We start from the raw sequence: 24,311 nt of genomic DNA on the forward strand, positions 1-24,311 counted from the left end.
CCACTCTGGAATGATCAAGTATAAACCTCTTTATATAACCCATTTTACAGATGGGAGAGGTGAAATGACTTGCCTAGAGTCCTAGCAAGTTAACACAGGAAATCTCTGTGCTGAGCACTTCTCTCTCTTGCTGGGCAGATCCAGTGTGTCAGACTACGATTCAGCATTCTCTTCTGCTTCTTCCTGATCCCGATTTTTGGGTAACATATGCTCAATATTATATTTATCATAAGCCACACACACCTTATAATGCACGGTGTTAGTGCATTCTGTTCTCACTACCCACCCAGGGGAAATGTTGTATTCTCCCTAACTGTAGGGCTCACGTTCTCCTCCTCCTGCCCTGCGCACCAGTCATGCTGGTCTTCATCAGGTTGTCCACCCACCTGTGGCGAATGCTGTCCTCTGGCTCCCACCTGCTTCAGTCTCTCAGGGCTCTCACTCTATCCTTATGCCCTCTCACCGCAGGATCTTCAACATCTCCTTCACCACTGCCTCCCAGTCCTACCCCACAGTTAATCAGCATGTTCAAGTTCCTCTCCACTTAAAAAAGCTATCCTCCACTCCTACATCTCCTCTTTCCTTTCTTTCCCAGCCAAGCATTGTGAGAGTAGAGTGTGTACTAGTAATCTCTCCTTCTTCACTTTCCACTAACTTCTCTCTTACCAACCAGCAATCTGGTGTCCAACACTCCTCACTCCAATCCCCACTCCCCACCAGCCCCGATCCCTCTCCACAATGACTTCTGTGTGGTTTCAGTCAATACACATTTTAAAATCTCATCTCCTTTCACACCACTTATCATTCTCTTTTTGTTGAAACTCATACATCTCTCATGTTCAGAGTTGAATGCCTTATATCAGCAAAGACAAAGTGTGATAAACACCCTATTACTCCAGCCATTTCCAGTGTGTCTCCATGCCTTTGTTGTCCTCTTTGCTTTGAATAACCTCTCCTTTCCCCTCCAGCCTGTGTTTTCATCTGTGTTAACTTCTGTGCATCCTTTAAGACCCAACTGGTATTTCCTCCTCTTGAAGCTTTCTCTGCCTGCCCTCAAAAACAGTAGATTCCTTGCCTCTTTGCTTGTACTGTGTGTTATATTTAAGTCAATTGTCACTATGTGCATTTATTCATTTGTACGTCATGTGGATTGCATTCTTCTTGAGGCAGGTAGGCAGGAACATGTCTGACACATCTCTGTGTGGTAAGATGAGATGGCTCCTTTGGGTTTTTTTTTTAGGATCCCTTCCCCGATGAGTGCCTTCTTCCCTCTGTGTTCCTATCAGAGGGAGACTTAGACTAAAGCAAACAAACAAATAATCTGTCAGGAAGCAAACATACTCATGAGAACTATTGCATGAGATTCTCCTTGGGTTGTAAAGATGTAACCCTTGATAGCTAGTGTTTTTTCTTGTGTTAGGACCAGCCCCTAGAAGAGGCAGAAGAACCTGAATATTTTGCAGAACAATCATGGGGAGAACAGTTATCGGTCCTAAAGAGTAAGGCTAGAAGGACAGATATCATATATTTTCACTCATATGTGGATCTTGAGAAACTTAACGAAGACCATGGGGGAAGGGGAGGGGGGAAAAAGAGTTAGAAACAGAGAGAGAGCAAGGTAAACCACAAGAGACTCTTAAATACAGAGAACAAACTGAGGGTGGATGGAGGGTTGGGGAGGGGGGAAATGGGTGATGAGCATTGAGGAGGGCATTTGTTGGGATAAGCACTGGGTGTTGCATGTAAGCCAATTTGACAATAAATTATATTCATTAAAAAAAAGAGTAAGGCTAAAAATATGCTAATAAAAGAAATAATCTTTCTCAGGCAGTGGATAAGGCTGTATCATCTCAGAGAAGAGTGCTTGCTACCATGAGGGATGCCTAGTTCATATGATTCATAGCTTCCAGGGGTCTACTTGGACAGAATGACTTATGTTTCCCTTTATTTATCAACCTAGGACCTGGTCTGCCTCCAGAGCCTGGAAGGACTGAGCAAACAAGAATAGCAGTGGCAGTGAGGCTGAAGCCTGAGGGAATGCATACAGCTACACCAATAGAAATCCAGTGGAGGCCAGATTTGTTTTGAAGGAATAGGGTGTGGTTACCAGGCTGAGAGAATCAGAGAGGTGCCTGCATGAGGGGGAGTCAGAGAAAGTAAGAAAGTTTGAAGTGAACTCCGTGAGGAATTGATTACCCCCTATGGAAGCCTAAATATGGAATTCTCCACCTCCCACCCTATGAGATGCACAAGAGTAGTTAGATCAGCTAGCATCTTACTCTTTGTTCCTCCTACAACAACCTTTTGAGAGTTTCCTGATTCTTAAGTAAAGAGCATCTATACGAACAATAGTAGAGCATGGTGGTTAAGAGTAGACTCTGGAACTGAACTGCCTGGGATCAAATCCCACCTTTGTTACCTACTAGCCATGAAATCTTAGACAAGCTACTTGCCCTTTCTGTGGCTCAGTATATTCATCTGTTAAATGGTGATAATTATGGTACTGGCTTCAGGGATATAAACTTCTTTGGTTATCAGCAGTGTGAGATTCACAACTTGGGAGACATCAGAGGATCCCCCGGCCCAAGGCACATTATTTAGGCTAAACTTCTGACTGTCTCCCATTAGGAATTGACAGGAGATACCAATTTGTACTTAACAAAAGGAGGGCCTGCTCTGTTTGGGTTATTGTGAGTCTCCCCAGTGCTGGCACGTGCTAAGTGCTTAATAAATTTGTAGGTCTAATGAATGGTGGGTGTCAGGACACACGTAGCAGGTATAGATCAGAGGAAGCAAGTACTAAGTCCTCTTACTTCCCCACTGACCTTGATACTCTGTCTCAGGCTTTAGGCCTTAGACATCCCTCTTACAAGTGCTGGGGTCTACAACTCCTTTAACTGCCATTCATTGACTTCTGACTTGAGGCAAGTCGTTTCTACTTTCTGGGCCCAGATTACTTCATATGCAAAGTGAAGCAGTTAGACTGGTTCAGGTAGAGCAAGCACAGATCTCAGTGTTTGAATAGTGCCTGGGTAGAGTACTGCATAGAGAGAATTTGAAACTGAATTCAGGCTAAGCATAAAAAAAGTGTCATGACGGGGCGCCTGGGTGGCGCAGTCGGTTAAGCGTCCGACTTCAGCCAGGTCACTATCTCGCGGTCCGTGAGTTCGAGCCCCGCGTCAGGCTCTGGGCTGACAGCTCGGAGCCTGGAGCCTGTTTCCGATTCTGTGTCTCCCTCTCTCTCTGACCCTCCCCCGTTCATGCTCTGTCTCTCTCTGTCCCAAAAATAAATAAAAAACGTTGAAAAAAAATTAAAAAAAAAAGTGTCATGATGATTTAGCTATGTCATGAGTATGAGATAAGTGAATGTCAGTGCGTGTGTCATGTATTTTTTTTTTTTTACTCTTGAAATAGATAATATACTCTACAACCATTTTCTTTGGAGTATTCCTAAAGAATTACCCAGCTTTAATGACCACATCAATTATGGTACATGCTTTTCTCATAAATATAAAAAATAGTTATGCTTTTGCATATGCAAGTTACCAGTAAAAAGACTTACTCTACCAGAAACGTCTCCACTCAAGTATGAGTAGATGAAATCAGGTCAAAGAGGACCCTTCCATAAAGAAAAGAGGCTAAAAAAAGCCCAGACTTTGTAGCCAGCATGCTTAGCCACTTACAACCTGGGTGAATCTAGGTGAAACGCACAGCCTGTCTAAACCTTAGCTGCTTCTTCTTCACAATGGGGTAATAATATTTATAATCACAGGACAGTAATTAGGATTTAGGCAATTATAAAATATATAGTACCTAGCATAGTAAAGTACTCTATGTGTGTAAGACCCTCAATATTAGTTCCCTCTCTCACCTTCTAAGTGAATACAGGGCGTTCTGGACTATAAATGCCTTAGGGATAGAGACTGTGTCCTATTTGTCTCTTTATGCCTTGTTCATGACATGAAATAAATGTTTAAGAAACTTTTACTGACTTGAACTGAATTCAATAGAAATGAAACTAGATGGCCTTTTAGTTTCCTCTCACTACCAGGCACAGAACCTGGCACATAAGCTGTGCTCATAAACACTTGTGGAATATAGAATTTGGTGGCCTGGTTCCAGGATTAGACACATTAGTGGGAAAGTGTATAACTCTCAGAGGGGCTCTAGAGGAAGGGCCACACAGCCAGCTGGGTGCTGAGGTAGAAAACCTGGGTTCAAGTTCTAGAGGAAGGGCCACACATCAGAAAAGCTGCCACTTGTAGCTATTGCTCAATACTCTGCTTCTCATAGGGAAGAAGGTGGCCCTGATACATCTTTTATGCTCTTTCTGCATTGATAGGGGGAGAAAGATTCTAATTTTCTGCCATGGACCCAGGGGACACTCAGAAATCACATCCTCTCTTGCCTGGGCCCAGCCTATGTTGTCCTTGCTGGGTGGTGTGAAAACCACTGCTCTCCTTTCCCATCTTGTTAGCTTCCCTTTGAAAGTCCCCTTCCTATCCCAGGACCACAACAATTTCAAATATCTGAGCCATTATCTCACTGTTCTAAATGACACATTTTGCCACTGGACCTATAACTGTTCTCCTTTAGGTGAGTCCTAAAGAATTTTGTGGCCTTAATGAGTACATCAATTATTGTTCATGGAAGAGCCCATGTCTCCTTAAAGGTTATTTGAAGGTTGATTGCTATCTCAGTGCTTATATCCATCCAGCAAATCTATCTAAGCCTTATGAATGTATTTGACCTTTTTACAGGTACAGGGGAAAAATAACAGAACAAAAGTTAATTTAGACCTCTATAATACAACATTTTTTTTCCCTGAAAGAAATAAAAGGGCATTGAAATCGATACCTGCACAATAACATGCTGATGAATGTTGGGACCCAATTTTCTCATTTTGCTAACTCGAGATTGGGAATTCTGAATAGTTTTCAATCCTGCATTCTTTGGGCACTGTGAAGTCTGCTGTATTGTGTCCACACAATGCCACTGCACACTCATTATGGAAGTACCAGTGGTCCTGAAAAGGTCAGTTAGTTAGAAATGTCAGTGTTCAATGGAGCCGCACAGACCTGTGTGCGCGCGGATCCAATTAGAGTGGCCAGGCGGCACCGCTGTAACCTGGAATCCTAATGAGCAAGCAGAGGAAAGGGGGAGGTGTCTTTTTTCCCTTTCTTTCTTCTTCTTATTCAAAAGAAAATGGAGATTACTTTTCAACCAGATTGCTTTTCAGCCACCCTACATGGGCTTGTTTAAACTTTACCAAACACCACTTAGGCTCCAGGCAGGCTGGGAGGGGAACGCGAGCTTCTGCAAAGGCTGAGCCCGCCCAGTGCAGCCAGATGTTGAAGTAAAGCAATGAAGCAGGCAGTCCTTGAGCAGTACTTGAGACTTCGGCCGGTGGAAGGGCTTGCTCTTCACAAGACTTACTCAGGCTGATAGCTAACTAAGAGGAAAATGGTCTTCTTACTAAGTTCATCTCTAAATCATTTCTAGGCCCCTCTTAGGCACCAGGTGTTTTTTTTTTTTTTTATTAAAAACCAGCCTTTATCATGCTTGATGAACCTAAACCACTTGTACAAACTTGTTGGCTGATATTTCCAGAATTCACCTATATTAGTGCTACTCTATTTCTAATCCATCACAAACTGATATTTTGGAAAAGTCCACTGATCGTGAACATGGATGCTGCAGCAATGTCAAATTGCTATTAAAGTTTCTAAAAGCTTTCTCTCAATTTCTATATTTACCTCATCGTGGAGAGTTTACTTCCGGCCACCCATCTGTGGACAACACTTTGAGCAGAACTACCCTGGCTACCTCTCATTTGTTTGCCCTTCCTGCCATTCCTCACCTTCACTGGTCCCCACTATTCTGGACCGACAATCACCCTGGACCCTTTCTCTGGTTCAATGACTGCATACTTGTTTAAAACACTTTTTGATATTTGTCTTTTGGCACCACAGCCCCATCCATAGTTAGAGCACTCTCCTAGCAGCCCCTGTCTAGAGTTCAGTGGATTAACCAGCTAAAACAACAAACAAAACCCTGGGTAATTTTCTTACAAGTGTCCAGAAACCATACTTTTAGAACAAATGAAGAATCTATAGAGAACCCTACTGTTGAATTTCTAAGCTCAACAGGCAGAGATGACCTACTTGGTTACAGGACCTAGACATTCCATCTGCCCATCTCTTCCACTGAGGCCACTGAGCCCCCCCCTTGCAGCCTGCCAGATCCCAGGATCATTCTGGATTCAAGGTCAGGTAAGGGCAAGCATAGTGGATATAAGAAGTGCTGATTTAGTAAATTAGCTTGTTACCCATGGCAGGTGGGGTTTCATGTCTGCTTTTGTTCCCGTCTTTCTGCCTAGTTTTCTGCATCCAGCCCTTTGTTTCAGGCCCTGTAACTGTTTCTTATGCTAATACTCCTTCCCTCATTCAGGGTTGTTGTTTTTTTTTTTTTTAATTTTTTTTTTCAACGTTTATTTTTGGGACAGAGAGAGACAGAGCATGAACGGGGGAGGGGCAGAGAGAGAGGGAGACACAGAATCGGAAACAGGCTCCAGGCTCTGAGCCATCAGCCCAGAGCCTGACGCGGGGCTCGAACCCACGGACCGCGAGATAGTGACCTGGCTGAAGTCGGACGCTTAACCGACTGCGCCACCCAGGCGCCCCCAGGGTTGTTTTTTTGTTTGTTTGTTTGTTTGTTTTACTATCTCTGCAAACCCTGGATGAACCAGCACCTGTGATTAGGAAGGCAGCTGAGGAGTCAGAAGTCCTTTGGGTGCCGAGGTAGAAAACCTGGGTTCAAGTTCTGACTTTTAAAAGTACAAGCTTTTGTGAATTTAGGCAAATTCTATCATTTCTCTAAGATAAAGATGCCTGCTTCATAGGGTTGTTTTGTTGCGTAAACAAAGTATTGCATGCAAAATCACTTGGACACTGTAACGTGCTATATTAAAGCCAGCTGTGGTGGTGGGCATTATGGCTGCTACTATTCTCCCCTCCAGGGAGGAGAAGATGGTTAGGTGTCCCTCCTCTGAAACTTCAGGGAGGAAGGAAAGAAGTGTCCAGAGGTTTGGAGTAGAAAAGCAGAGAGAGTATCAGGGCAGAGGACTTGGTGGGAACAACAGAAACACGTGCTTGAGACAACCAAGGGAACCCTAGGTTAACAAGGGGGAACAAGATGTGGGCAGAGGCCAGAGCGCGGGAGGGAGTTGTCACCAGACCCAGATCTCCAAAGTGATACGACATGTTGTAAAGTGATATGAAATGCTTCCCAATGTACCACCCACCTAAGGCTGGATTTGAGCTCACCTCACAAACTAGTTTAATGACACTTGATATGGAAAAAGACAAGTTTTATTCCCTCTAAAAGCAGCTAAAAACCACCAATTCTCCTTTCACCATTGTAATTAAAAACTTTTTTCTAACAAGAAAGTCTTTTGTATAATCTTTGACAAAAGAAAAAACCTTCTGAAGGACATTCAGCCATTCATCCAAGAATGGAACTCAGCTGGGCTGCCCCGCCTCAATTTTCAGTTTCTGGAGAGAAGTGTATCAGGTTTATGTGACAATGATTCAGCCATCATCTGGAGGGGAGGAAATAGCACTGCAAGTGCCCAATGCAGACCCTATTGGCATTTCAGAGAATGACCTACTAGGCTATAGCTAGGTTAGGGAGAAAAAATAACAGTTGTTTGTAGTGACCAGCCTCAAAGAAGGACTTCCCATAATAACATGAGATTTTCCAAGGTTCTGATATGTGCCAGATACATGATCTCATCTAATATCCACAAAAGCCCTATAGGGTTATTATTATTAGATACATTTGAAAAATTGGAGAGCTGAATCTCTAAGGGATTGTATTTTGTCCAAAATCATATACAGAATAAATGGTAGAGGTAAGATTTGAATCCCTTGTCTAGCTAATCTCAAAACTTCTGCTGCTTGCTACTTAGAATTTCTTTCTTTTTCTTTTCTCTCTTTCTTTTTTGGTCATAGAGACACTTTATTTTCTGTCTCAGTAGTGCTGAATAAGCACTGTTAATGGCAGGTCCATAAATGTTGCTAAGAGCAAACTCTCACATTCCTTAAACCTATCCTCACCCCTCTCATTGATGATTTAGACCAGAGCATGAAAGATATGTACCACCCTATATGACCTGCCATTGTGCCCTTAGTCTCTAGGAATTTTAAGTACATGTACTTGGATCACACCTCGTCTCAACTCAGTGGCAGCCCAGTAGCCATTTACCAGAGTGCAAAGGACTGTCATAAACTGGGAACTGGATACTGGGGCACCCAACTTTCTTTTCCTAAATGAGAGATCTTACTTGTCTTAATCCATTGAGCCAAAAGTATTTCTCATGTTCATGGCCAATGAAAGGTTCTTATAGTTTAGGCTTACCTTAGGATAGAAAGACACAGATGAACAAATGCAGCTATTTATTTATGGAAGAAACAGTAGCTAGAGAAGTCTCAATATTTTTCTCAGAAACCTCTGCCAATCTCCAAAAGTCAGACTAATACTTATCTTGGGAATAAGGGAAAAATCTGTGGAGGAATGATAAAAGGTAAGTGGGTCTGAAAGGAATGAAAGATGTATTACTGATATCATCATTTCCATAATCATTAGTGTTTTGGTAGCCAGTCTCCAACATGGCCCCTGAATGATAACTCACTTTCTGGCATTCATGTCCTTGTATAGTTGCCTCACACAGCAAATAAGCTGACTTGTGTAACTAATAGGATATTATAGAATGACAGCATATGACCTCCTAGGCTACTTCAAAAGAGACATTGCAGCTTTTACCTTGCTCTCTCTTGGATTAATCACTCGAAGGAAACCAACTGCCATGTTGTAGGGATACTTAAGCAGCCCTATAAAGAAGTCTGTATGGGAAGGGACTGAGGCCTCCTGTTAAAAGGCAGCACCAACTCACCCTCCACGTGAATGAATTATCTTGAGAGATGATCCTCCAGTCTTCATATAATCACAGCCTTCGCTGACATCTTTTTTTTTTTTTAATATTTATTTGTTTTTGAGAGAAAGAGAGAGAGAGAGAGAGAGAGAGAGAGAGAGAGAGAGAGTGCAGGAGGGGCAGAGAGAGTGGGGACAGAGGATCTGAAAAGGGCTCTGTGCTAACAGCAGAGAGCCCAACACGGGGCCCAAACCCATGAACCACAAGATCATGACTTGAGCTGAAGTCGGACGCTTAACTGACTGAGCCACCTAGGCACCCCAGGCTTGGCTGACAACCCTGAGCCAAAACTCTCCAACTAAGCTGCTAGTAGATTCCTGACCCACACAAACTGTGTGACAATAAACATTTATTGTTTGAAATTGCTAAGTCTCGGGGCAATTTGTCACAAAGCAATGTAATCACAATAACAACTATTTATTTAAAATCTACTAGGGGCTATACACTTTACTATGCTAGCCATTTTATATATATCATATCTAATCTTCTACAGAATTCTAACAAGTATTGTTATCATCCTGATCTTTTATAGATGGTAAAATGGAAGTAAGGCACAGAGAAACTAATAGACTTTCCTAACGTCAACTTTAAGTGGAAGAGGTAGAATTCAAACACATGATGTATGTTTTTAATATAACACCCCTCGCTCTGTCACCTATACCCTGCTGTTACACACATGTACGATAAATAAATAGAAAATAAATGAATAAAAAAGTGCGGAGTACATGCCTGCTTTTGTGTTAATTTGTAGAAGATTAAGACACTTTTTACTATAAATAATTCTACGCCAAAAAATTGGATAACCTAGAAGAAATTGATAAATTCCTAGAAACATACAATCTACAAGGAATGAGTCAGAAAGAAACAAAAAATCTGAACAGAGCAATAATGACTAAGGATATCAAAATAGTAATCAACCCCCCACCCTGCCCCCACCAATGAAGAGAAGTCACGACTAGATGGTTTCACTGGTGAATTCTACATTTAAAGAAGAATTAATGCCAATCCTTCTCCAACTCTTGCAAAAAATTGAAGAGAAGGGTACATTCCCGAATTCATTTTACGAAGCCAATGTTAACTTGATACCAAAGCCAGATAAGGGGACTATAAGAAAAGAGAACTACAGGACAATATCCCTAATGAATATACGTGTAAAAATTCTCAACAATATACTAGCAAATGGAATTCAACAGCACATGAAAAAGATCATACACCATGATCAAGTGGGATTTATTTCTGGGATGCAAGGATGGTTTAACATATGCAAATCAAAGACATAATACACCTCATTAGTAGACAGAAGGATAAAATCATATGATCCTCTCAACAGATGCAGGAAAAAAATTTAACAAAATTCAACATCCTCGCATGATGAAAACTCTAAAAAAATTGGGCATAAAAAGAATATACCTCAACATAATAAAGGCCATATATGACAAACCCACAGCTAATATCACACTCAACAGTGAAAGGTTGAAAGCCTTTTCTCTAATATCAGGAAGAAGACAAGGGTGCCCATTCTCACCACACATATTCAATATAGTACTGGAAGTCCTAGTCAGAGCAGTTAATAAAAAAATACATAAAGAGATCTAAATTGGAAAGGAAGAAATAAAACTATTTCTGTTTGCAGATAACATGATCTTATATAGAGAAAACCCTAAAGGCTCCACCAAAACAAATTCAGCAAAGTTGCAGGATAGCAAATTGACATACGGAAGTCAGTTGCATCTCTATACACCAACAACAAATGATACTAAAGAGAAATAAAGAAAACAACCCTATTTCCAATAACATCAAAGCTAATAAAACACGTAGGAATAAGTTTACCTAAGGAGGTGAAAGATCTGTAGACTGTAGCCTTTAAGACAGTGATGAAAGAAATTGAAAAAGACACAAATGCAAAGATATCCTGTGTTCATGTATTGAGAAAATTGGTATTATTAAAATGTCCATACTATTCACTTGGTAATGAGTCCTATCCCAGTGCCGAGAGTCTAGCTGCAGAGACCCTGCTGGGCCTAGCTCTTTCAACAGAAAGTCTGCTGCAGAACAGATCAATGTTTGCTCTGCTCTCAGACCTCATAATTCACATATTTGGTTCAACTTAACCATAACCATTGCAAAAATTCATGTGATCTTGGGCCATTAGTTAATGCCAGGGCCCAATTTTTCTCCCAATTTTATGGATGATGTTTATAACTCAACTCTCAGCCAATCAGCACAGTAGATTTTCCTGGACACAGATACTTCTTCAAATTCAAGCTCATAGTGATGTAATCACAAAATAAGTAAAAGAGACTCTGCTGGGACTTCTGGGTGAGTCTCTTGCTTACTCCAATTAGACTAGAATTTGGGGGGATGTAAATTTTGCACCTACAGCCATCTTGAGATCACATGTGACCTGGGAAAGGAGACAACACCAAGCAAGGTGAGTTAAGAGAAGGACAAAAACAGACTAGGTCCTATGAACCCTATATCAAGATGCACAGAAAGACTGACTTATTTCTGGATTATTTACTCATACGAACCAATTAATTGCCTATTTTTCCCTTAAGCTAATTTAGGTTGCTTTTTTAAATGTTTATTTATTTATTTTTGAGAGAGAGAGAGAGAGAGAGAGAGAGAGAGAGCAAGAGCAAGTGGGGGAGGGGCAGAGAGCAAAAGAGAGAATCTCAAGCAGGTTCCTACTGTCAGCGCAGAGCCTGGTGCAGGCCTCAAACCCATGACTGTGAGATCATGACCTGAGCTCAAATCAAGAGTTGGACACTTAACCAACTAAGATATCCAGGCGCCCCAAGCCAATTTAGGTTGTTATTAAGGACTTCTACTTATATCGTTCCTGTGCCTTAATTTTACTGTTTATGCCTTGAATTCCAGTTTGTCTAGTTCTGAGGCCTGCATTCATTCTGATGGCCAAGGTCTTATCAGCTCCATTCTGATCTGACTTCCTTCATGCTGATCAGCTATGGTGCCTTTGGATGCCACACCTCCAATTCCCCTCCCCAGAGCTCAGCCCACCCATCTGGATGTCCCAAAATGGGATCCTTGAACCCTTCTAATTAACCTTCTCACCTGAGTCCTGGGATATGGCATCTGTAACAGGACAAAGATCCTAGGAACATAGCACTCAGTTTGTCTCTCAGGGACCAGGAGAATAAACAAAACATGTTCTCTTTGCCTTTATATGTTTCTTTGTATGTTTCTAAAATTATTTTACTTAATTAACGTAATAAACCATCTGAGTGACATCCAAGGCTGTTGTGTTTCATCGTTGACATGAGAGGAGGTTGGGGAATGGAGGTGGTAAAATAAATTGATACAAACTTTCTGGAAAATGAGCTGGAAACTAGACACAATAATTCCTTAAACATATTCTTGCTCTCTGGCCCAGTAATTCTACTTCTAAAATGTCCAGGTAAAAACTTATATAAAAGAAGTAAAAAGGTTTTTCCACAAATAGTTTTGTGGTAGAGTTATTTATAAGAGAAAACATCTGGAAATAACATGAATGCACAACAATAGGATGTGGATTTTTATAAACTAGACTATATATAAAAGATGGAAGATACTAGAGCTTTTAAAATAAGTATGCCTTTAAAATGCTCATAAAATGCTCATGGATGTAGTAATTCAAACCCTAGTAATCTATCTTAAGATAATAACCTAAAATGTAGGGAAAATATATACACAAAGATTCATAAATTATTCATAACATCGAGAAACTAGAATTTAAGTTAAATATATAACATTATTGGCATGGGGAAATATTTTTCTTGTAATATTAAGTGAAAAATCAGGATAAAATTTTATATTCTACATGATCTCAACTATGTAAAACAAAATTATACATGCATAGAAAAAAAGGCGAAGAAGTAAATGTGTTAAAATATTAAACAGTGATTGCCTCTGGGAGATAACTGATATTTCATCTTTATAACTTCTCTGTTTTTAAAATTTGCACCATGGGCATGTGCAATTTTTTAATAGAGAAAGTTATTATAAAAAAGATGGTAAGTATGTAAACTACATAGCAACATGAAGATTGTTTATGAAATAATGTTAAGTGAAAAAAGATGTATATAAAAACGTACTGTGATTGCAATTATGTAAATATGTTTCTGCATATAGACAAGAACTGAAAGGGAAAATGTATAAATAGAATTAGGTTTTGTATTGTGCTAAGGCTGTGGGACTAGGAGTAATTTATTTTTCTTCTTTAAAAATCTCTTTTAAAGTTGTTTCAACGACGTGCATGAATTTTTTGAACTAGCCGCTCTCTGCACATCCATGGTGCTGCTAACCTTCTGGCAGTGAGGCCGGGAGTCATCTGGCTTGGCTTCACTCCTGGTCCTGGCTACCCTGGACGGGTTCCACAGGCCTCCTGTTGGCTCTAAAGATGGTCAGAGGCACATAACAATGGCTAATTTGGCCTCTCTTGTTTCTTTAGTTTCCAGAGGGGCTGAGTTTATGTCATGGGGGACTTTAATAAAAGACCAAACTCAAACTTGTCATGTCATGGTCAGCAGCCCCAGTCTATCACCACTCAACATATGTATTGCTTTAACAAGGTTAAGAGAGGATTATAAAAGAAAAAAAAAAAAAAGGAAGCTTACAAGATTTGCAATCAGAAACAAATCTAGCCATGATTTATTTTCTGGAGGTTTCTATGATGTCTTAGGAAATCAATTGTCTCTTCAGGACATAGCTCAGTTAGTGGGAAAGTCCCAATGACTATGATACTGTGGCATTCCGGACTTTCCTCATCCCCAGAAAAGTGAGTCAATATGAATCCCATCTGGGAAAGAAGACTCCATGGACCAATATTACAAGTGAAGTGATATTTATATGTAGCAGCAGCAGAAAAGGCAAAGGATTTAGAATCAGACAGTTCTGGATTTGAATCCTGATTCCATCACTTATTAACTGTGCTCAAGCAGGCAGTTCACATAATTATGCTGCACTTTCATTTCTCATCTTTAAAACAGAAAAGGCGATGCTTGTCTTATGGGGTGGTGGGGGAAATTATGTGAAAAATATATGTAAAGCACTTAACATAGCTCTGGCACTTAGTGCCAGTATTTAGATACTCTCTTAATACTATCCTTCTAGTATATACCATCAAAAAGCTATGACCATTTGACAAGAGTGTCCAGGTAATTCAACAGGGGGAAAACACTCTTTTCAACAAATGGTGCTGGGAAAACCAAACACATTCAAAAGAGGTAAGCTGGATTCCTACCTCACATCATATAAAAAAATTAACTCACAAGAGTACATCTTTATGAATTTAAGTTAGGCAATGTTTTCCAAGGTATATCCAAAGTACAAGCAACAAAAGGAAAAAAAATAGGTAAATTGAATTTCATAATAGTTACATGCTTCTTTTGCTCCAAAGAACATCAAGCAGGTGAAAAGACAACCCATTTGAAAAAATATTTGCAAATCATATATCTAATAAAAGACCTTATACTCAGAATATATACTTTAAAACTCTTACAATTAAACAAAAAGATAAATGTAACTTAATTAAAAATGAGTAAGGAAAAAGAATTTGACTAAACATTTCTCCAAGAAGATATACAAATGGCCAAAAAGCACATGAAAATATGCTCACCATCATTCGTCATTAGCACATGCAAATCAAAACTATAATGAGATACTACTTCACACCCACGAGGATGACTATAATCAAAAGATAGGTGTGATTGGGTGGCTCAGTCGATTAAGTGCCCAACTCTTGATTTCAGCTCAGGTCATGATCTCATGGTTGTGAGATCAAGCCCTGTGTCATGATCTTATGGTCATGAGATCGAGCCCCACACTGGGCTCAGTTCTGGGCATGGAGTCTGCTTAAGATTCTCTCTTTCTCTCTCTCTCTCTCTCTCTCTCTCTCTCCCTCTCCCTCTCCCTCTCCCTCTCTCTCCCCCTCTGCCTTCCCTCATTCACACATGAATGCTCTCTCACTCTCTCTCTCTCTCAAACAAAAGATAGATAATAACAAGTGTCAGAGAGGATGTGGAGAAATTGGATGTGTCCTACATTGCTGATAAGAATGTAAAATGGTACAGCTACTTTGGAAAACATTTTGGCAGTTTCTCAAAATGTATATCCTAACACTTACCATATGACCCAACAATTCTATTTCTAAGGTTTATACCCAAGAGAACTGAAAACACATGTTTACACAAAACTTATACACCAATGCCCATAGCAGCATTATTCATAATAGACAAAAAGTGGAAACAAATGAAATAGAATGGATAAACAAATTGTGATATATCCATACAGAAATATTATTTGGCAATAAAAAGGAATGAAGTACTGATACATACTACAATATGGATGGACCTGAAAATATTATGCTAAGTGGAAAAGCTAGTCAAGAAAGGCCACATACTGTACAATTCCACTTATATGAGATGTCCAGAATAGGCATATCCATAAGGACAGAAGGTAGATTAGCGGTTTCCAGAGCATGGGGGAAGGCAGAATAGGAAGTGACTGTTAATGGAGTTTCTTTTTGGAGTGGTGATAATGTTCTGGAATTAGTGGTAATGGTTATACAACTCTGTGAATATACTGAACCCCACTAAATGATGCATTTAAAAGGTGGATATTATGGCATGTGAATTACATCTCAATAAAGCTATTATTTTATTTTTAATTTTTTTAATGTTTTTATTTATTTTTGAGACAGAGAGACAGAGCATGAGCAGGGGATGGGCAGAGAGAGAGGGAGACACAGATTCCAAAGCAGGCTCCAGGCTCTGAGCTGTCAGCACAGAGCCCAATGCGGGGCTCGAACTCATGGACTGTGAGATCATGACCTGAGCTGAAGTCGGACACTTAACCGACTGAGCCACCCAGGAGCCCCTATTTTATTTTATTTTTTTTGATGTTTATTTATTTTTGAGAGAGAGAGAGAGAGAGAGAGAGAGAGAGAGAGAGAGAGACAGGCAGAGTGTGAGCAGGGGAGGGGCTGAGAGAGAGAGAGAGAGAGAGAGAGAGAGAGAGAGAGACAGACAGACAGACAGAATCCAAAGCAGGCTCCAGGCTCTGAGCTGTCAGCACAGAGCCTGATGTGGAGCTCGAACTCACGAAATGCAAGATCATGACCTCAGCGGAAATTGGAGGCTTAACAGACTGAACCACCCAGGCACCCCAGTAAAGCCATTATTTTAAAAAACCTAAGACCAGCACTCTTAACTTGATAGTGGGAATATAAAAATATTTCTGTAGGTGTGATTAAGGAATCATTGCCAAATATTCTGGTTCTCTGCACTGCAGTCCCCTTCCCTGTGGGAAGAGCATACATCTCCACCCTGTTGAATTTAGGAGTGGTGATATAACTTGCTTCGACCAAGGAAATATGGGTGGAAGTGACCCCTTCCAAATATTTTTAGAGCAAGTACATGGCTCACTGTATCTCTCCCTTTTCCCTCTGCCATGATGACCCATGTGGCAGGTGCTGCAATGTCACATATTCACTGGGCACTTACTTGTGCACAATGTTAAATAATTTCCAATTGCCAACATGTGCAAATCTATCCTGAGAGCTTTCTTTGGCCAATGGAATCTGCTATGTCCATACTTCTTGAGCAGATTGGAAGTCTGGAAGGGAATTAGCACACCCACTTTCACTCTTAGTCCTTTGCCTCCCAGAGGGATAACTCGAGGCTTATTTTCCACATTAACTTCCAGGGTTCTCCAGTTTGATTAAGTTCCAGTTGTCCTTAGTGGTAGCATGCCTCTTCTTCCTTCTCCTCCTTCTCCTTCTCCCTCTCCCTCTCCCTCTCCATCTCCCTCACCCTCTGCCTCGGCCTCTCCCTCCTTCTCCATCTCCTCCTCCTCCTCCTCCTCCTCTTTCTTCTTCTTCTTCTTCTTCGTCTTCGTCTTCGTCTTCGTCTTTGTCTTCTTCTTCTTCTCCCTTCTTTTCCTGTATTGCTTCCTTGCTTTGCTACCAAGGGTCTCCGGGATTATGTCCCAAATAAATTACTTGCCCTGAAATCTTTGTCTCAAGGTTTTCTTCTTAGGGAACCCAAACTAAGACACCCAGGTATGTTCCAAAGAAAGAATGCTTGGTCTGGGTGCCAGAGTAAAGATGATGTAAAGCAGGGGTGCCTGGTGGGCTCAGTCAGTACAGCATGTGACTCTTAACTTCAGGATCATAAGTTCAAGCCCCACATTGGGTGTGGAGCCTACTGAAATAATAATAATAAAATAAAATAAGATTAAAAAAAAAGAAGATGTAAAGCAGAGCTGTCTCCAATCCATGTGGGACATGTACCAAAAGTGAGAAATAAGCCTTTGTTTTTTTTTTAGCTTCTGAAATTTTGGTGTCATTGTTACTTCAGCATAATGTAGCCTGTCATGACTGGTGACTTATGTACACCTTTCTCAGTAATTCTCACTCTAGGAATTTTTCCTAGAGAAATAATTAGAGATGCATACAAAAGTCTTTATATAAGAATGTTCACTGTGGTATTATTTATAATTAAATAACTGGGTACAATTTAACATATAATAGAGTTTTTATAAATTATAAATATAATGGAATGATTTTAAACTATGTAAAATTCCCTTTTAGAGAATATTTAATAACATTGAAAATGTTCATACTACATTCAAATAAAACAGTTTATATAGTATCATCTGAATTTTATTTTTAAAATTACATATGTATATACATGTGCAAAAAATAATAGTCTCTCTTTGCAGTCTGGTGGTTAGGAGTTTTTCTTGGATAAGAGAAAAATACTTCTTCATACTGCCTCCCTTTTATTGAAAAGGCTATAGGAGAATAAACTTTCCAGAAAGTAAAGAAGAAACTATAGCTGGATTTCTGGGTCAAATGGCTAAATAAATTCATGCTTCAATAAGCCCATTCATTCTCATCAAATAGTAATATTGGATGAAAAAAGAAATGAAAATATGTATTTGGGCTCTCTTGTGAGAGACATGTCCCCACAAAGTTGAAACGTACAGAAATGTGAAAGGTAAGTGGTCCCGAGGCTACTTGCGTGCTGAGATCTGGACATAGAAGCAGGAAGTAGCAGCTGAAGTTTGCCTCCTATGGGACAACAGGAACTAACAGTACTCTGGAAGATGAGGATCAGAAACAACATCTTTTTTTTTTTTATGTTTATATATTTTTGAGTGACAGAGAGAGACAGACAGACAGACACAGCATGAGCAGGGGAAGGGCAGAGAGAGGGAGACACAGAATGTGAAGCAGGCTCCAGGCTCTGAGCTGTCAGCACAGAGCCTGACATGGGGCTTGAACTCATAGACCGTGAGACCATGACCTGAGCCAAAGTCGGATGCTTAACCAACAGACCCACCCAGGTGCCCCTACATCTTCTGCTTAGAGCCCTAGGGTGGGGCTCTCATGTCTTGAAAGGAGCCTAGGGAAAAAATTAAAAAGGCTCCTGTAGAACTTTCTGGGAAATAGCTCCTTGCACTGCAAGCCTAGAGAGGAGGTGAGGAATATAGATGCAGGAAACAGAAACAATGTCAAGCTCTTCTGCTGACTTTTTGTCACTGGATCTGATATATCCCCACTATTTACCAGGTCCTATACTGAGATGTGGGTAGAGTTAACAACAAAAACCACCACACAGGGAGATGTGAGCACAGTAGGGGTTGGGGGGGGTGGGGCGTTGGGGATGAGGAGAGAGAAAACCAGAAAATTTCCTCCTCAAAGTGCTCTTACAAATTAAAATTTCAAAATGCATGAAGAAATTAAATGCTAAAAATGATACAAAACAAAATTAACAATTATAACTTGAATTCACTCCAGATGAAACTTATTTTATAGAACAGTCAGAGATTTTAAAATAAGCATATTGAGGATGTTCAGAGAAACAAACGAAGGCATTAAAACAGAATAAGAAATTATGAAACAGAATAGGCAGAAATAAAACAAGAACAGGTGGATATGAACAAAATTAGAAATCTTGGAAATTAAAAATATATAGTCATTGAAATATTGAAAAAGACAGGGAAAAGAGTCTAGACTAGACATGGTCAAAAAGTGAATTTATAAATGCAAGTTACTTGTGGGGAACTCAGAATTAGTGCGGTAAGACAAAATGATAAAAATTATGAAAAACAAATTATGAAAAACAGGCATGGTGGGCCACTTGAGAAAATCCAACAGTCATCTAATAGAAATTCTTGAAGAGAGTTAGAGGAATAAGGGAAAAGTAGTATTTGAAGAGAAATTTTGCCAATAATTTCTGAGAATTAAAGAAACACATAGATTCTCAGGTGGAAGTATACTCAGAGTACCAAGCAGGGTAAATAGAAATGAATTCATATCTATTTACAGCAAAAAAAAAAAAAAAAAAAATCCCACCCAAACCAAAAACAGAACATTAAGATTTTCAATCTTGAAATCTATCAAAAAAGATAAGTTATCAAAAACAATTAAATAATTGGGGCTCCTGGGTGGCTCAGTCCGTTGAGCGTCTGGCATCCATCCGCTCAGGTCATGATCTCAAGGTTTGTGAGTTCCAGCCCGCCGCGGGCTCTGTGCTGACAGCTCAGAGCCTGGAGCCTGTTTCGGATTCTGTGTCTCCCTCTCTGCTCCTCCCCTGCTTGTGCTGTCTCTCTCTCAAAAATAAATAAACATTAAAAAAAAAATTTAAAAACAAATAATGGAAGACTTCTTATCAGCAATTATGCATGTCAGAAAACAAGTTTTAAAAGTCTTCAAAGTACAAAGGAAATTTCTCAAACTAGAATTTATACCTAGCCAAACTATTAGTCCAGAGAGAAGTCAAAATAAGGACAAACATATATTAAGAGGGTTGCCTGTGGACTCTCACTAAATAGCTATTAAAGGATTCACTTTGGGGTATGTGGGTGGCTCAGTCAGTTAAGCAGCTGATTTTGGCTCAGGTCATGATCTCATGGTTCCTGAGTTCAAGCCCCATATCAGGCTCCACCTGATTGGGATTCTCTCTTTCTCTTCCTCTCTTTCTATAGCTTCCCTACTTGTGTATGCGTGTGCGCTCTCTCTCTCTCTCAAAATAGTTAAGTAAATTAAAAAAAAAAAGGATTCACTTTAATAAGGTAACAGGAAATCTTGATACATAATAAGAACACAAAATTTATAAGCTGTGTAGGAAAAGTAAATTAGTTCAGTACTGTTAGTAATTCATTGTTTTTCTTTTTTGCAACAGTTTAACTGAGAAGCCTAAAATAATAATAATTAGGTGGTGACAGGACAGTGTTCAATAGGTGGTTAAAGCATGTTTACATATGGGTAACCCATTGTCTCAGCACCATACAACAACTAGTCTTTTTTTTTTTTTAAGTTTATTTATTTATTTGAGTTGTCTTTACTGCCAACGTGGGCTCGAGCTCACGACCCTAAAACCAAGAGTTGCACTCTCTACCAACTGAGCCAGTCAGGCACCCCAACTAGTTTATCTTTTATTCAGCTTATTATGAAGGCTAATTTTGTGAAAGGCTGTAGATTTTGTAAGAAAATATATAATCAAATGTACATCCAAAGGTAATCAGTTAAAGTCAGAAATAAAATCAATAGCATCCAAATCTGTAGATTGGGTAGGGGGAAAGCAAGTAATATATAAAACATAATACCAAAAAAGGGAGGACAAGAGAAAAAAAAATAAAATAAATGATAGACAGAAAGCACAAATATGGTAGTAGATATTTATCCAAATATATCAGTAATTATAATAAATACAAATAGATTAAATTCACCTGTCACAATACATAGATTATTGGATTTTATTTAAAAAAAAAACAACAGATACGAGTATTTCCAAAAGATTTCCATAAAAGGGAAAAGGAGAAGGATATCTCCCTACTAATTATAAAGATAATATTAAAATTAAGATGTATTATAAGTAAGACAGTGTGGAGTTAATTCAGAGTAAGTGTGGTAGACCAATGGAATAATACAGAGACCTCAGAAACAGATTCTGTATATAGGATAATTTCTATATGACAGGCATGTAATTGCTTATAAGTGGGAGAAGGGATGCAGTAGTTGTTGCATGGTGCTGAGACAATGGGTTATCCATATGTAAACAAAAAAAAATAAGTAAATCCCTAAGTCATATTATACAAAAGATCATTACTAAATGAGATAAAGACTCAGTATGAAATAAAACTTGACAATTCTTAGAGGTAAATACAGAAGAGTATGATATCCAGGGAAGGAAAGATTTCTTACATAAGTCACAAAAGCAAAGCAAGAGGTTGATAAATTTAACTCCATTAAATTTTTAAAAATCTTCCATGTAAAAGTACATTATTAATAAAAAAAAAAAAAAACCACCACAAGCCCCAGTCTGGGAGAAGATATTTGCAATGCATATAAGTAAGTGACAAAGTATTGATATTTGGAATAATAAAGGATTATAAATCAATAAAAAGAAACAACAAATCAATGGAAAATGGAAAAAGGATATGAAAAGTCAATTCACCAAAGAAGAAACCAAAGTGGTCAATAAACATTTGAAAAGATACTCAACCATCAGTAATCAGGGAAACAAATATTATAAAAACAATCGGATACCATTTCACATTTATCATGATGAGTGGTAAAATTTTGTAAGCCTGACAATTCCAAGTATTAAGGATTTAAGGAAATGGAAACCCTTACACTTTTCCATTGGAAGCATGTATTTGTTCAACTACCTTGGAAAACAACTGGCCGTAATTACATAGTAAATTTGAACACGCACAAAATCAAGAATTCCTCTCCTAACTATATGCCCTAGAGAAATTCTCATGGTTATACACAGGAGTAATGCACAAAAACACTCTTAGTAGCATTGCTTGCCATTATAAAAAACTGAAAATAGCCTAAATTATGATCAAAAAAATGGATAAATAAATTGCAATGCAATCATATGTGGAATACTATATAGCAGTTAAAATGAATGAACCAGTAGTATATGTATCTACATGAATCAATCTGTACAATATAATAATGAGTAGGGGAAAAGTCACAGAATGCCCTTTACAGTGTGGCATCACTTAGAGGAATTTGTAAAAGAATACCAGTTATAGCTACTTTATTTTTATATACACAGATACGGAAAAAAATAGAATTTATTATAGTGGTTACCTGTAGAGTGAAGGGAGAAAGCTGCAATCAGTAAGAGTATAGAAAAGTCTCAACTAGATCTATAAATTTTTCAAATAGGGGACTCTGTGGCATTGATGGCTCAATATTGATATGATAAAGCCAACATGTTTGGTGGAGCAGGGAGGGCAATAAAGGCTGTTCATTATATCTCTACTCTTTTCTGTATATTCAAAATTATTCACAGTAAAAAAAATAAGAAAAGAAGATAACACAGATTATTAAGGCTTCCAAATTCCCAACCTGCACTTCTGAAAGCTCTTAGTATATGAAGAGTGGCACCATCAGATTGAACCTCTGTGTGGAGGATGGTGGTGAGGAGTACAGACAAGCTAGTACCTCCCACTGACGGCCCCAGAGAGGTAGCAAGCCCGCTGTTGCTGCTACAGCTTCTGGAGATAGGGAATAGGGATGATATGAAAAGCGAGGGACGGTCAGTCACAATGGAGGAAAGTGCTTTTGACATGGGATAGAAGTTGTCCAGATAATACCTGGTCTAATGGTGCTTCCCAACCTTTCCATGTCATGGCACATATATGTATATTTGTCCTGTACACTGGAGTCAGGCTACCACCCTGGAGGCTCCAGTTACTCAGGTCCTACCTGTGCCCCTGAGAGCTAAGGGGATCAATATCTCACAGGTGCAAATCTCACAATAATATCACACAAAGGTAGCCTACTTGCAGTACACAGTGTGCCATGCTATACCTTTTGGGAAGCTTTTACCCAGGAGACATTTTAGATAATATCTAAAAGTAGGTAAAATTATAAACCATTCCAAACTCTGGCAGCGCTTATTATTCTGCCATTCTGTAGCTCTTCAAAAGGAGTACACTCAGAGTCACTACTACTCTGCTTGAATTTGTGCAGCAGCAATTAGGAACAGAAAGAGCTAGCACAAAAGAACTACAGTAAACAGGGTCTAAAGACATATCAAGAATCCCCTCCAATTCATATGTCTGCATCATATCAGGATGTAACAAGATGAAACTGGAATGTGGAAATAGGCAATCTGGGTTAGCACATGTGGAGTAGAATAGTACACAATTACAATGGACAGAAACCAAAGAAGGACAGAGATATTCCCTCACCAGCACCTTGCTGGGAGGGATTGGTAGGTCACATGTCACACACGTGAGCCACTCTAGTTATGTTAGCCCATGATTTGAAATTTCTATATGTTAATCATATATGCACTGAACATAGCTCATCTATAGAGCAGATTAAACATTTTTCAACCACTTAATCTCTGTTCTTCTAAAGTCCTAAGCTCAAAAAGCTCTATCAGATGGAAATACGGTAAGGTCACCTGAACTGGGTAGATCCAACTTACATTTGTAGTCACTGTCTTTTACCTCAGTGACTGAGACCAGATGACTAGCCTTTGTGCTAAGATAGTGCCTGCAGAGGGCAGTTTCTCAATCTCTTTGTAAGTGAGCCAGCTGGCACCCAGGTACAGCATGGCAAGCTTGGTGAGAGCCAGAGATACCATGGTATAGACATATTGGATACCAAGATATCGAAATGCCTCCATATTTATCAGTAATTAAGCCACTCCTAGAACCCCCAACCCTGCCATATGACCACTCTACCACATTTGCCCCTCCCTCACAATCCCATATCCCTCCAGTCCAGTAACCAAAGTGTTAATGTCTAGCACAGCAGGGGTTCACCAGCATTGCTAAATATTTTGAATGGATAAAGATGACCCACCACACCCATTCTTGAAAGCTCACTAACCCTGCTGGCATCATCATCCTGTTGGACCCAAGAGAGAATAGCAACTTTTGTTGGCCAGTTTTGCCTCAAGTTCCCAAACCAAAATAAAATACCTCTCTGGAAAAACTAAACTACTCAACCACTCTCTAGGCTAGATGCCAGGCCTAGGGGGAAGAATTCCCATGGCCACAGCTTTGTTGGGGAACTTGAATTTCCCCTAAAGTGAGACCAGAGTTATTCTGACCTTCAGCACAGAATACCAAACCTAATCACTTTTCCAGCCTAGTCCTTCCTCATAAGCCATCCTTCCTCCATTCCATGCCCCCTGCCAGGCAGCTTTCCTGCTCCCCATGATTTCGAAACTCATTTCTCATGCGACTAAGACATTTCCTTGACACTTGAGTCCATTGAACGATCTGGGGAGAATTCGGCCCTGGAATATGTAGCAACATCAGATTATCAGTCCTGCCA

The 24,311-nt window shown here is 39.6% G+C and overlaps 1 protein-coding gene across 9 annotated transcripts in view; it reads right to left on the reverse strand.

Moving 5' to 3' along the window:
• The window catches only part of LOC101099137 (AGBL carboxypeptidase 4), a 1,457,496-nt gene that overhangs the window by 309,761 nt on the left and 1,123,424 nt on the right, over positions 1–24,311 (reverse strand). The window lies entirely within an intron of this gene.

This window comes from Felis catus, chromosome C1, assembly GCF_018350175.1.
Source record: "Felis catus isolate Fca126 chromosome C1, F.catus_Fca126_mat1.0, whole genome shotgun sequence".
In the NCBI taxonomy this organism is placed as follows: Eukaryota; Metazoa; Chordata; class Mammalia; order Carnivora; family Felidae; genus Felis; species Felis catus.